The sequence below is a fragment of the Rhinolophus ferrumequinum genome, chromosome 19 (assembly GCF_004115265.2).
Source record: "Rhinolophus ferrumequinum isolate MPI-CBG mRhiFer1 chromosome 19, mRhiFer1_v1.p, whole genome shotgun sequence".
In the NCBI taxonomy this organism is placed as follows: domain Eukaryota; kingdom Metazoa; phylum Chordata; class Mammalia; order Chiroptera; family Rhinolophidae; genus Rhinolophus; species Rhinolophus ferrumequinum.
In genome coordinates this window covers 47024478-47039858 of record NC_046302.1, presented here as the reverse complement: position 1 = coordinate 47039858, position 15381 = coordinate 47024478, and the positions used below count along the sequence as shown (strand labels likewise).

General features: G+C 43.7%; 1 protein-coding gene across 9 annotated transcripts in view; it reads right to left on the bottom strand.

Moving 5' to 3' along the window:
* The window catches only part of NEDD4L (NEDD4 like E3 ubiquitin protein ligase), a 313861-nt gene that overhangs the window by 151322 nt on the left and 147158 nt on the right, over positions 1-15381 (bottom strand). The window contains exon 1 of one of the 9 annotated variants that reach the window (XM_033135699.1): positions 9755-9883. The exons of the other annotated variants lie outside the window; for them this stretch is intronic. The gene's annotated coding sequence lies outside the window, so the exon portion shown is untranslated. Of the gene's footprint in view, positions 1-9754; positions 9884-15381 lie in introns of those variants that run through there. 9 annotated transcript variants of the gene reach the window in all.

The window sequence follows — 15381 nt, the reverse complement described above, 5'->3', positions numbered from 1 at the left end:
TTGACCCTGAAGAAGAAAGTGTTAAATAATCACAGGTGAGAGCACACAGGACTGATGAGAAGAATTTACATGGAATAAAATGTACCTCTGCCATCAGAACGGTCGGGAGACAGGTGGCCAGTTCGCTTCCATGGTTAGAGCGCGGTGCTCAGAACACCAAGGTCACTAGTTTGATTCCCACATGGACCAATGAGAAGCAACGGCTTGAGCTTGGAGCTGGGCAGCTGGTTGGCTCAGTGGTTAGAGCGAGGTGCTCATAGCACCAAGGTCACCGGTTGAAGTCCCACATGGGCCAGTGAGCTGCACCCTCCACGACTAGACTGAAAACAACGACTTGACTTGGAGCTGAGCTGCACCCTCCCACAGCTAGACTGAAAGCAACAACTTGGAGCTGATGGGTCCTGGAAACACACACTGTTCCCCAATATTCCCCAATTGAAAAAAAAAAAAGAAGAAGAAGAACTGTGGCGGTCAGACTTCTATTACACTTAAACAGAACACAGAATCCTTGCCCCACTGCTGCCCTATGGCTTAAGAATTTCTATTAGGCAGTAAGTGCAGAATCCAATTAAACCCTTGTCAGTAACACCACATCTGTTTGGTTCCCCAAATACACCAATCCACTATCTCCAAACTTTTCAGCCCACTTACCCCAGGGAACATACTCACTTACTGGGGATTCTTTGTTTTCTCCTCTCACACCGATGGAAATCCTAGATACCTTCTAGGCTCCAGGCAGCCAGCACGTCCCCCTCCTGTTCCCAGAACAAACCACCCCATAATAACCAGCCTCTCCACACTCTGCATTCCTACAGTCATGAGTCTTTACTCCTTTGGCACCGACTCCTGTGCCTTTCTGCACTCTTTGCCCTTTGTCGAGGGTAGAAATCTTAATTCTCTCAAACTAGCTGCGTGTCACTTAAAAGCCACTGTTGACACCTTAGGCTGGTCTGCATTTCCCACAGGACCTTGCACAGAAGGAGTCCTCCATAACTGTTCCTTGGTTGCTTGATTTCCTACCCACCACGGTGACAGGTCACCTTCTTCCCAGGGCCACACATCCAGAACCACTGTGTTGCCCAATTTGCCAAAATGTGGAATTCTCAGTTTACCTCATACCTGACCGTCAACTAGATACAGAACGTATTTTCCACATAAATTTCATGTCCTTAAACTTGCTTCACTTTCTTCGCTTTTCCACAATGTGGGAGACACAGGGTCATTTCCTAGACTGTCCTGAGTTCTAAGCTCAAATATACTCAAAGAAACAACAAAGCTGGGGCGGGGGCGGGGGGTGTCCCCTCAGTGAACCTCATTTCAGCAATAACATTACCTGATACCAAAAACAAACATCATAAGCCACTTTGATGAAGTAACGGCAAAACTTTTAACTGACCTGTGGAATTGACATACTCTTGTGTGAGAAACTTAATATTCACATCAGAAGGACACAAGAAATATTAACATTTGTGAACTGACTTAGGGAGAAAGAAAAATAACAAAATAGTTTAAGAAACCCTCATTAGACTGTTGATAATCACAAACTGGAAAGGGAGTTCACATTTAAAAAATGGATCACTAGCTCATTATGCACCCTTATACAATTTTTATTCCAGTGGCACAAGTTCTCAGGGTCATTTTTCATGCTTTTGTAGTGTTACTGATTTTTACCCCCAACCCTGAAAAGCTTCATTTCAAAATAAAGATGCATAAGCCGCAATATAGATGTGAATTTTCACACACCAAACTCTTCAACAGCCCTTAATAAAAGCAGGTGATTGAGAAAACATTCACTGTAATTATTCTCAATTTTGGGGCGCAGCTCACATGGACTGAGATACTGTTAAAAACTGATCACAGTGATACCAAACATATGCCACTTGTGGATGTAGCAGGTGTCACCACAAAGTGAGACAAGATCGCGCTCTCTTCACTGGGTCACTGGGGGTGTGGGGGCTGGGGGAGGATGTTTTCGGTTACTCCAGGCAAGGTGAACATGCATGTGGCACATCCCCATTCTGTAGGAATGATATTCAGTAACTATGTGCACAAGCAGTCTGTGACTGCAGCAATTAACGTTAGGTAGTGTGCCTGCTTGCAGCATGCCTTGAAAGTGAACACAAACCCACCTCAGACACAGACGCCCTAAATGGAAGAAATGGTATGTATGGGGACAACTACGGATTCCAGCCAAATACCACTTATGACCTGCTAATTAGATTTACACTCCATATATCCGATAGTCTATACTTTTGAGGACCTCAGGCTTAAGTACCGGGCAAGCAAATGAAGAAACCTTATGGCCATCCCAACCTCCGTGGATAAATTTTGCTGCCCGCTCCAATCTGCTGTATTCCTTATCTTGTTAATGCAGCCAAATATTAACCCAATCACCCAAGCCAGACACGCGGGAATCACCCACTCTGAGTTGGTTCTTGTGACCTCAAAGATCAAGTCCAGACTGCTGTGGCATACCTGGTCTGTCTGGCTCTGGCCCCTACCTGACCCTCTAATGTCACGTTCCATGTACCTTACCTATTTAGCCAAAGGGGACGACTTTCGGTTCTTTGAGCACATCATGCTTTTTCCTCTGCTGGAAATGCCCTGCCCCTGCCTTGCCTGCACATGACCTTCACTCAACCTCACCAACCAGTTCAACGGTTTCTGAGAAAACTTCCTAACCCCCAAATCCCACTCCTGTTGGCAAAAGCCTACCAGTATAGCAATTGTTAGTTTATATGTCCATTTCTGCAACTGATCTGGAAGCTTCTTGCAAACAGACCCATGTCTTGGTCACTTGTATCTATGACATTCCAGCCAAACAGTAGGTCTGCAACAAGTCATTGCTTCATAGGGTATCCTGATGGCCCAAGGGCAGGGCAGGCATATGTGGCCTGGAGGTGAGGTGGGTGGACTAAACCTGGAGCTCTGTGGTAGACAGATACTGGAAAACACCACTGTACGTCATCCTGGAACACATATGCTGAGCAACGGCCATCTCCATCTTTTAAAGTGTAGTACTGCTAAAATAGGAAATAAAACAGCCTCACTTGCGATTTCTTGGTTAATTTTTCTCTCATCATGACTGAAACAAAGGAAGCCAAGAGCAATGGGGCAGAAGCTGAAAGTGCAGGATAATCTGCTCTGAACAAGAGGTAATTATAAAGGATTAAGGCTAAGTCGCACCACAGTGGACGTGTAACTGCAGCACGTTGAATGCTCAAAGCCAGAGGGACAACAAGGTAGGAAAAAACCTCACCGGTAAAATGTTTGCTCTGTCGACGAACAGCTTGTAGCGAGTTTCACAGAGCTGTTCCCCAGAGCTGTGGCCAGACCTCTTTGTGTAACAGAAGCCAGCGGCTCAACTCCAGCCTTAGAAAATGCAAGTCAGAAAGTCTGGCCATCAGACATTCATCTCAAAGTAGCGGTGAAAGTGAGAGCCACCCAGCCAATTCCATTCTAGATTCCATTCTACAAACGCGTGAAGGTGGGGCCAGATGACCTGCAGACAACTCAGCATGAAGAACTGACAACTCAGAAGACACCTCAGCTTCCAACTGAGCCAAGTCAGGATCATGAAGACACACGGAGGTTCCCTTCACAGACCTCAGAAGGCTCGGGAGTCTGGTTTTCTCTCCCACTGCTTCATTCAACAAACATTCACTGAGCACCTACTATGTCTCAGACACTGGCCCTGTCACCTGAGATACACCAGGGAAGAAAACATTTCAAACTCCCTACCCTTGTGAAGTTGACACTCCACGGAGGCGAGAGAGGTGGTCAACACCACCAAAGAAATTAGTATAGAGTTAGAAGATGACAAATACTAAACAGAAAAGAAACACCGCAGGCAATGAGGACTGATATTGGGAGGTGAAGGGAGGTGGTGGATGCACTTTTAATAGGATGGTCGGTCCAGGGACCTTTCTGAAACAGAGATTTTGAACAACAGGAAGGAAATGGGGAATCATTAATTGGGGAGAAGACCCTCACAACAACATAACAGTTACACATTCGACAGAGACACAGGAGTTTTTCTCCTTCCTTTATGGCTGCCTAGGTCTCCTCGGTGCAGAGTAAGATAACAATGTAACTGAGGGCATCCAGTCTGCAGTAAGACACAGCCCGGTGGGTTTTCTACTTCTGCCACCTGCAAGTGGAAATTATCAGATGTCACGATCTCTGTCAGCCAATCTCATCCAGCGGTGGCAAGGCCTCCATACCCTTTACGTTAGCACCTGGTAAGCTGCTACTGCCCTTAGTGGTGACGTCAGACCACAGTTCGTCCCCAGAGCTTCCCTTGCCCCCAAATGCAGCACAGGGGCTCACGGCCATGGCGAGCTGAGAAACGCAGAACACGTCACCTCATTCTCAGCAGTGCTGGGTTTAACAAATTCAAGAAGTGTGTGTGGATGTCTCCTCAATGCCCTGCTTTGCACGTGTTCACATTCACTCTTCCTACTCAATGTTTATCTCACGGTTTCAAAACAGTAACAATTTTTAAGCTTCAGTTCGTTAGGTTGCGCTAATAAATCTTGACTCGGAAAAAAAAGCACAATGAGAGCTCCAAGACTGGAGGTCACATAACCTAACACAATGCCGTTTGGCAAATGATGAAGCTTAGTCACGTCAATGGTAACAAAGCCAAAAGTTCAACGCTTTCCCTCTACATCTAGGCTGCCACGCCTCTGACACGGCAGAATAATCCATTCATTCTGAGGCTACTCCATAGACACAGATGTCCCCAGTTTTCCAATACTGTTTAAACGAGACGATACTTAACCATGTTTTGATGAGTGGAAATATTTTTCTCCAGGAAATATCTTTCCTTTTGCTCTAAGATCAATGACCATGTACCCTTCTAGGCACAACAATTGATAGCTTTCTATGGGAAGGATGTTACGAAGAATTTTTTTAAAGACAGTTTTCTAACCTATAGCCTCGTTTCAGCCACAATGTCCATTCTGGAAAATATTAGGAGCTACCAGGCAGAAGGAAAACAACATGCCTATCCCTGCAACTGTCATCCCTTCGCCTGATTTCACTACTTACAGCCCCTCACACTAGCTTCAGTTACTGTCTCTGTTCACTTGGTTATTAGCGGTCTCCCCACCAGGCTGCTGGTGGGGAGGCAGGTGGCCACAGATGGCTGTACAGCCCGCTGGACCGGGCACTGAGGGCCACTTGGCCGCTCCTGTTTACACTGGCCTCCCCAGCACCTAGATCCCAGGGGGCCCAAGGCTCAGTGCAGACCTGTTGAATAAATGAGTTTCCCCTCAAGGTTGGGAGGTCACCTCAACTCTAGCTGGTACGCTCTTGATTTGGGAGCTCACAAATTGCTTTTGATTAATATTTTGTTCTCTACTGACACTTCTCCCCTGCCCTAAAAAAGAAAAAAAAAAAAAAGAAAAAAAGGCAAAGCCAAATATAGATGTGCAAAGCACAATGAAAGGGCAATTTCATTATGACGCGGGTAACATCTAGGAGTAGGCAACGGCAGGAGGCTGTGCAAGCCTCCAGCTCAGTGCAGAGGAAGAGGCTGGGGTGCTTCCCACCCAGGGAGGGGCAGGGGTGGCGCCGCCCACAACTGCACTGCTGCATCTCACTGCTGAGCTTTCGGGTCTTATCCTTAAACTGGTGATTGCTAAACTAAGATGCTGGCTTTGTCCTCAAAGCTTTCCATCCTGTATCATGCTCAAAATGGCGATGTCCCTGCAGAAGCATGAGCTCTTGGGATGTGCCCTTCCTGGCAGGTGACGGGCCCTCATTCTGTCTTCTCCTTCTCTCTCTCCCTCTCCCTTTGACATACATGCCTGTCAGCTTACGTCATCTTTGTAGCCATTAAATTCTTTATTTTCTTCATAAAGAATTTCACTGGCACATACACAAGGAAACCGAGTCGACCTTTGGTGCGTGGCCTCCCAGTAAAGAACAAAGAACTGAAGAGAAAACGAATCTTTCAAAACCAGCTGACAAAATTAGGGGGCATATTGCTCCAGTCTGATTAATCTCACAAATCACCTCTTAATTGTCTTTAAGAATTGTCTTAATTGCCATCCTCACTCAGCGCAATGCTTAAGGGCTGTTAAGTGTATATTTACAAAGAATATTAATCAATTAAGTGAAAGCAAGAATAAGAGAAGGAAAAAAAAAACAACTTAACAGAATGTTAAGTCAACTTAAAAGAACGTTAGCTCAACAAAAACCGCCAAGTGTAAGGGAAAAAGAGGTACCCCTCAGTTTCTAGCACAAAGATATTAATAAATATTTGGTAACTGATAGACTAATAGGATAAGGAGAAGACAAGTTATTTCAAAGTAATTCACAAGGTATTACAAGTGCCTTAAGTAGCCTTGTCAAGGAGTTAAAATAGTCAAACAGATAATACCAGACAGGCACGTGTCCAGAGAGAACAAACCTCTTTCAGATAGATCACCCATTGATGAACCTCGATACCATTATGCTCCTAAAAACTTCAACACAACAGGGCAGGGAAAAGAAAAGGAATATATTAACATGCCTTAAAGCCTGCCACACCATTTCCTTTAATAAAACCAGAGACTTCCTTGAGTCTCAAGGTTGTCTACTTAGCGTGGCATATCGTGACGAAAACCAACTCGTCACCCCTGTTAATGGAGCTGCAGGTTCAAACCCGTGCACCGGCAAATCCTCCTGGAAATCACGGTCCCAGAACTGCACATGGCCTCTGCTCAAGAACTGATGACCAAATGCCCTCTGTGATGTGCCAGGGTTTCCAGTCACTCACCTGAGTCACAGGTGGCTTATGATTGCATGTGACCCTCTCCGCTGCAGCTCGCCACATGAGTAATAGTGACGTGAACACAATGGCCTACCTCATTTCAAGTGGTGCTTTTTTGTGTATTTTTGTGAAACTCCATTTACCCCACTTGAATCTATTGTCTCTGTGTTTCCACGTCGTCGGAAGTGACACTGGTAGGTACCTCTGAGAGGTGATGGTATGTCACACGTCTCATGTGCTGTTCCAAAAATTTCCACAGAGTCTTCCTTTCTCTGAGAGAAGAAAATCAATCCTTTGTTTTCAGGAATGAAGTCAATCAGGAGCTGGTACTTTAATCCTTCTTCCAGTAACTACTTCTAGGATGAATAAATAGCTCACATATGTCTCAGCTGAGCGAGTACAGCTCATGGTTCAAGATCTCGTGATTATTTTGGCTGATCTAGTTTTTGGTGACAACAGCAAGGCAGAAGGGATTTTCTAAGAGATCTAGACATCAGGGCTTAGGAGGACTCAAAAACAAAACACCCTTTGATTGCAGGAGAGCAGCAGGTGGTCTCACCCACGCCTGACCCAGGAGTCCTGGCCAGTGGGCAGGATTGCATGGGGAAGCTGCCTACCTGGGTACCCAGAAAACTAGGGCAAGTGTGGAGGGAGCACAAATATTTACTGTCGGTGAAGGTGTGCCAGGTGACCCTCTGTGGAATTCTGAGCCACTGAGAGCATAGTTGAGAGAGATTCTGAAAACACCTGAGAGCACGTGCTTCTGCCATCACCCTGGGGTGAATGACCTCACAAACCCCTGGGCTCCAAGCTGAGAGATTAGCGGGCTTGCTTCCAGCCGACTTGTAAAATGGGGAGCCCTCCACAGTGCTGGCACAATAAGTCATCATCAACTCAAACTGCAAAGAAGGGAAACCACGAAAGGAAAGATTTCTGCCTGGTGAAAGAAATGGTATGTAAACGACTTCACCTGAAAGTTGATTTGGAAAAGCCCTGAGAAGTACAGACTAATGGAATAAATACTGCCTGGAATGAAATATTAAAAAAAAAAAAAAAGAAAAAAAAAAAAAGAAATCAAAACAACGCTTCCGCCCAACATGCCCATCATTAACCACAAAAGCCTGTTTATTAACTGTTTCTAAGATGTTGTCAAAAAGTACAGAGGATTCTCCACCATCACGACACCCACCAAACAAACCACTTTGAAATAAAAATGTTATACTCCCCACCTAGCAAATTCCTATCATTCTGTTCCTGCCTTCATTGTATATCTTTTACTTATACTCTAGAGCAGGGGTGTCCAAACTTTTTTCAACGTTTCTCACCAAGGGCCACATGCGGTAAAATACACAAACAGCCGGGCCACTCACTCGAGGTGAAGTACGTATTGCCTCACCTGGTTTATTTAAGTAAACTAAATATATTTTTGGAATTTGCTGCGGGCCAATTAAAAATGGACTGCGGGCCGCAGTTTGGATACCCCTGCTCTAGAATGACAAGAAAAATGTCCTAAATGTGTTGTTTTAAATCAAACAAAAAAACCTTTTTAATTAAAAAAATATATATCTGTGAGAATCATTCCCATTCCTTTTCTCCTAATTAAATAGAAAAACCTTTTCCTCTCTTGATTCTACTTGAATCTTACTCAAATTCCCATGGGAATTAAAACTCACCCTATCCTCCTCACAGACATTTTAAAAAGGTAATACCAGTACATCAGTTCTTTAATTTCCCTCTTAGCTTATAGTGGTTACTTGGTTTCTATTCTTTTTGATTGGCACAATCTAAATCAAACACATGTAAACAATGTACTTCTCAGTGTGCAATAAAGTATCTTGTTAAAGATTTACTCAGATTTGACAATAGCTTTTGCTACTTCACATCACTGTTACATTTTTATTGCCTGAGATTCCATCAATGTTATACCACATTTAACATTAGGAGTACTTTTTTGAAAGTAATCTAGCTCATTAACATAAAGGTGTGGCCTGCATTCCAGTGTATTTCAGGCTTTGGCAACATACAGACATATACTAACTAGTAAACTAACAGTTTATGAATCACCATCAAATGAGACAGTAAAGAAAAAGAAAAACCACGTGTTAATCATAAAGTACATTCATACGTATGAGTAGTAAGGAGGGAAAATGACAGCGAAACCCAAAGGAAAAATCCAGTTGAGTATGTTCTGGGTGCTAATGTCTAGTCTCTTAAACTAATAATAGTAACAACAACAACAAATGCACTTAGAATAAGACATGTAAGCCAAATACAAAGGGGAAGAAAGATTTCTATCACTACCAACCAAAAGTTCAGATATAAACCCTAAATCACTGCCCAAACAACTTCAAAACCTCAAATGTTGTTTCATTTAAGGCCAAGTACAGCTGGGTCTCCCTCTTCTCCAGTGAGATTTCTAAGTTCAAAATAGAGAAAAGAGAGACCCAAAACAAAACAAGAAGAAAAACACAATTGTTTCCTCCCAAACCAGTGATTTCTAAATCAGAGAACAACATTCAGTGGTCTACATGTTCCATTATTTCAAACCAAAAAAGTATCCATTACACCTTTGTTTTTGGAGGAACAATTGTCCATGTTTCTAAACAGTCAGGATAGAGATAAGCAGCAAAGAGTAAAGAATCAGGAGAGTTCAGATGACAATTCTTTTCAAGTCTCAATTTTTTGCTACCATCCCGTCTATACATAAGGAGGACAACACTGGTTGACTACGGCTAACCCTAAACACCAGAAAGAAGTAATTTATAAAGGAAAATTCTGGTATGAGCTAGAATAATGCCACTGACATAAACACATTACTATGCCAAAATCCAACTCCGTGCCAACAGGAGATGTTATGCATTCATAGAATAAACACACAGTGGCATCTTTGTTCTTACCCATAATTATCCTCAAGGCTCACGGAAAACAAGCCACCTCTCCCGCCAGAGAGCATCTGGCTGGGCTAGCATTACAGTGACCCAGCTGGAAACCTACCTTGACGACCTTCAGGATGCCTGGCCGTGTCTTCTCCTTTCCTTGTGTTGAACCTCTGCTGGTACTCAGAGGCTACCAGTAAACTGGAACACAACTGACTAGGAATGCCCTGAGCTGGCTTACTTATACAGGTGATTCACTTCAATGACAGCTAAACAGAAATGCTCGTTGGTGGAAAAGCAATGAGTCAAGCTCCACCCCTACCGTAAGGATGAAGTAACTCCACCCAGCTCAGCATGGAGCTGAGATAGGCACACCTGCCGTAACGTTGTTACCTGCAGCACTGCATCTCTAAATGACAGCTCTCAATAGGTAAAAAGATGAGAAACACGTTCCTAACAGGACAGGCAACAGCCAGAGTGCACAGGGTTTTGTAAGTAACTGTATGTCAGGGCTGGGCTATGTGCTTATTTAAGGCTATGCCCGAGTTTTCTGGGCAGACAGGCACACGAGGTCTGTCCTTTACAAGGAACTCAGCTTTCTCTCCAGTCCTTGCCTTCGAGGCCCCCACCCGGTCCCCACCCAGTCTGCTGGCCCTCTAAGGGTTTACAGTCTTGAAAGTGGGGGGCAGGTTTGGAATAAAGATGACTACGGTACAAACTACAACACCAAACAGCACTGACAAGCGGGGTTTGATGTCACATGATAGATGACACCACCACCCTATAAACCCACACCTCTGGTGTGCAAGCCGTTTTCTTACGAACCAGCTGGGTGCCCTCAGGCAGAGATCAAGGGCACAGAGTCCTGCTTGAGGGGTATGGTGTACCCACCTGATCACTATTTACTGTACTCCCGAGGCTCTTTCTCTGGCTTGTGACTGGCTCTCAGCTACGCCTCCTCTTTTCTCTCGCTGGAAGCAAGTCTACAAGCCCACTGGGTGTGGCTGAAACAGGAAGCGTTCCCACTTGTGCAAAAAGCTAACTTTCCATATTAACTCAAATTTGGTGGCATGCTCTCTCATTAAGTATGCCTGGCATGTCAGCTAAGAAACTCTAAACCAGACTTTCAAGTTCCCACAGGTGCTCAAAGGCTGGGATTCCCACAGGTTCTGGGACAACAAACCAGATCACCAGGGGAGCCAGAGACCTCTCGTGGCCGGGACGATGGCTGAGATCTTGGTGGAGAAAGTCAGTCCTGGGTTACTACTAGAAGCCCTGTGTACCTTCACAGATAGAAAGGTTGATGGTTCCAAAGATTTTCAGTAGAGTTCTTGAAAGAAGAAAACTACTCCAAGTTTTTAGCAGTCAGCAGGTGAGGACACACAAGTACTCAACAATCTAAATTTAAGAGCAGAAACCACCTTCTTCACAATATCTAAAACTATAAAATTAAACTATTTCACATTTACACATTGGCTGGAGGGTTAAAAAAAAAAAGAACCACAATACACTATAAGAAACTATACCTACACGGACAGAATAAGTTATTTAATAACTTGCCTGTTCTCTTCAAGATAAAATGCACCTAGACTTCACATCAAATATTACCCGATTGTTATGGGCTGACTTGTGTCCCCCCAAATTCGTATGTTACAGTCCTAACCCCCAGTACCTCAGAATGTGACTTTATTTGGAGAACGTGACTTTATTTGAAAGAGGCAACTGAGTTAAAATCAGGTCATTAATGTGGGCCTTATTGCAGTAAGACTGGTGTCCTTATTAGAAGAGAACATTTGGACACAGGCAGGTGCAGTGCAAGACAATGTGAAGAGACAGGGAAAAAAACGCCTTCTGCAAACCAAGGAGAGGCCTCAGAAGAAACCAACCCTGCTAACGCTTTGATTTCAGAATTCCAGCCTCTAGAACTGTGAGAAAATAAATTCCTGTTGTTTACGCTACCCAATCTGTGGTACATTGTTATGGTAGCCCTAGTAAACTAAAACATTAATTAAATCGTCATTTCATGCCCAGTAGTAATATAAAAATGAAGGCAGAATTCAGAGTTCTGATTAATAAATAACCTTCCTCCCACAGCCAAGCATTTCATTTTAGTATATTTATTCTCTCCCTGTCCATTGAGTCTCTGCCTTGAAAAATGCACAGAAAAACCTCATTTTGGAGGTGGAGGCAGAGCCCACACTTGACCTTTCCTACTCCAATTCTGCTATCTCCATTTACAATCAAACTTACTGACCAAGTGAGTTTCATGTCACCTGTATCTTTCTTCCCAACTCATGGAAATCCGCTTCTGCCCAACCTCCACTAAAACACAAGAAGAACTAGTTAACAATGATCTTAATACCAAATTAAGAAATGTTAACAACGACAGGAATATCAGAAGTCTTAGTTCAAGTCCCTCCATCCAGAGGCAATTAGGACCCAACCAGAGGAATTCACAATCTAGGAACAGATGCTAAACTGGATTCAACACAAACATCCAGTCCCAATCCAGTGTTCCTATCCCTGCTCCCACCATGACCTGAGGGTATCCTGAAACTGCTCAAATCTAATACCCCAAAAAGAAAACCACCATTCCACAAAGCAGCTGTAGTGAACAGAGACGGATGAATAATGAAGGGACAATGGCCAGGGTCTGCGAGTAGGTCTGACACCGGCTGGGCACCATGGATATTTGGGGCCAGGTAATTTTTCATCGGGGGAGGCTGTCCTGTGTGTTGTAGGATGTTTGGCAGCATCCCTGGCCTCTACCCGTCTTTCCCCAACTGAGGACTGCTGTTGTGTGTTCTCTGGTTTTGCTTTTCCAAAGAAGGAGAAGACCAGGTCATAGGCTGAGAGTGGGACAGGGAGTAGAGATTGAGTCAAGAATCTCAAAGTCTGGAACAAGCAGAGAGCAAAAGGGAGCAGAGCCGGGCAAAGACAAGGATGCTGAGCAGCAAGGAAGTCTCACGGAAGCCAGGACCATAAACCGAAGAGTAGGTGCCGCATTCACAAAACTGCAGGTTTCCCCCACTCACAAGTTGGCGGGGCTGGGGGTCGAGGAAGAAGGTGTGGACGCTGGCTGCACGAATGCAGCAAAAGCTCCTAACGGAATATGCACACGGGTGCCCCAGATGCGCTGTAGTTTCCAAGATCACTGAGCAGGGCTCGCAGTGGTGCAGAGTAACTCAGACTTAACTGAAACCGAAAACAAGGAAACCTGCCGAGAATCTGTTGTAATAGAATAAAGATAAAGAAGGCCTAAAAAGGGGGGTATCACTGAGAAGAAAATAGTCTACAGACAATCTAGAGGACTAAATAAAACTACCCCCTTGACTTAATAATTCTCGTCCAAGGAACCTTTCCTAAGGAATTAATCAGGGATAGAGTCGAGGGACACAAACCAAGACGTTCATCACGAAAACAAAACTGAAAAACTGGAAGCAACCTTCATGACCAACCATAGAGAAAATAAATTATAGATATCTATAGATTCATGTCCTCAAGCAATATTTTAAAACATGGAGGGGCCAGCCCAGTGGTTCAGGCGGTTGGAGCTCCGTGCTCCTAACTCCGAAGGCTGCCGGTTCGATTCCCACATGGGCCAGTGGGCTCTCAACCACAAGGTTGCCGGTTCGATTCCTCGAGTCCCGCAAGGGATGGTGGGCAGCGCCCCCTGCAACTAAGATTGAACACGGCACCTTGAGCTGAGCTGCCGCTGAGCTCCCGGATGGCTCGGTTGGTTGGAGCGCATCCTCTCAACCACAAGGTTGTCAGTTCGACTCCCGCAAGGGATGGTGGGCTGTGCCCCCTGCAACTAGCAACGGCAACTGGACCTGGCGCTGAGCTGCGCCCTCCACAACTAAGACTGAAAGGACAACAACTTGACTTGGAAAAAAGTCCTGGAAGTACACACTGTTCCCCAATAAAGTCCTGTTCCTCTTCACCAATAAAATCTTTAAAAAAAAAAAATCATGGGAAAACATTCACAGGATAATGTCAAGAATTGTAAGCCATAAAACTACCTACTCGTATAACAGCCCAATTGCAAACTTTTACACCTTTGCACATATACATTTTTATAGTTTGTGAGTCTTGATCTCCATGGAGGCAGATCAATAGTAGACACATACAATGAGATTTCCAAGGTAAAAACAAACAAACGGACAAGATCATAAGGAAATGGGATTCGAGTCTTGGAGAAGAAGGCACAACAGAAAGGAAGTCGGAGAGGAAAAGAGGACCAGGAGCCAAGCTAGTCAGGGATCAAGGGCTGCGTAAAGGTTGAAGAGGCGTGTGCTGAGCAAACCCAGGTCTGGATTTGATGAACAGGAAGTTGCTGGTGTCCTGAGGCAGATACTTCCATGTCACAACATAGGCAGAACACAGTTGGAAAAGGGGGCAGAAGGGATAGTACCCTTTCCTGGAATTCCCCAGCCCTTACTAACAAAGGAAGGCCACAGCCGGCAAACCTATGAACCACCGGGGTAGTTCTCCCCGGAAGTCAGCCAATAGGAAAGGCAGCTTCCATGATTACTTACATCTCTGAGGGATTGTTTTTTCTCCCTAAATTTAAATTTCTAAATCATGTTAAAAATTCATGGAGATTCTTTCATTGTTCATTATGTACAATTAAATGCACATCTTTTTATGGCTCCCAGCACTTCTGACATATTACCAAAAGAATTTGCTCACTATTGTTTATTTACCACACTTAAAAATTGGGATGGCTTGTAACGTGGGATGTTATGAAATACCACAAGGGGTCATATTGGATCAGTATGTTCCAACTGAAAACAGAGGATGTGTATAAATGGTAATTTAATTTTAAGTAAAAGGTAATTAAATTTGCAGGAGTAAGCAAAGTGTGAAGGCTGACTTCATTCAAAACAAGATCTTATTAAGAACACAACATTTGAACTTCGGAGTATTCCAAAGACTTTACAGTGTTTCTATTTTGTTTGTTTTTCGTTTTAATTTTCAGAGGATTTGTCAATTACTGAGATCATCTTGAGATTTTTTTTTTCCTTAAAAGCCATCATGAATTTACCCATACTCTGCAAACTTCAAAAATCATGTTTCCAGAAATGTTACAAGTTATCGTAAAATGTGCCCCATAAAATATTGGTTAAAAAGCATCATTCTGAACAACATTCTAGCATTATTCCAAATACATTAACTATCTCCACGTACATATAGCCAAAGGACTATTTGGATTACAGGTGGATCACTGCTTTATACTTTATCTTTTCCAATATCTAATTCTTTTAGAATCAGGAAAAAAGAAAACATGATTTGAAAATTGCTAAGAATGTATTATCACTTATTTAAAAAGAAGGAGTAACAAATGAAGAATCCAAATTCTGGGGGGGGGGGCGAACCCAAGTTTCTATTTTGTTCAAAACCAGCTACAGTAGAAGAGAAACTAGGACACTTGGAGGGGGAGGAATAAATTGAACAAAACAAGGATGACACGACACAGACAAAAATCTTTACATAACACAGGCAAGGTTTGGTGATAATAGCACAAAGTCTTGAATTTCCTTACAAGGTCTTAAATCAAATCCTCCTAACATGAATCAGCCTTCTCTTCCAACTCCTTACAAAAAAACAAAAAAACCAAAAGCCGGACAATGTTTGGTTACATGCTTCACAGGTTTACACAATCAAGTCGCTAGTGACTTTATCACAACATCTGAAAATCATCTCATCAAGCAGGGGAAAGGTCTCTTGAATCTTTAAACATCA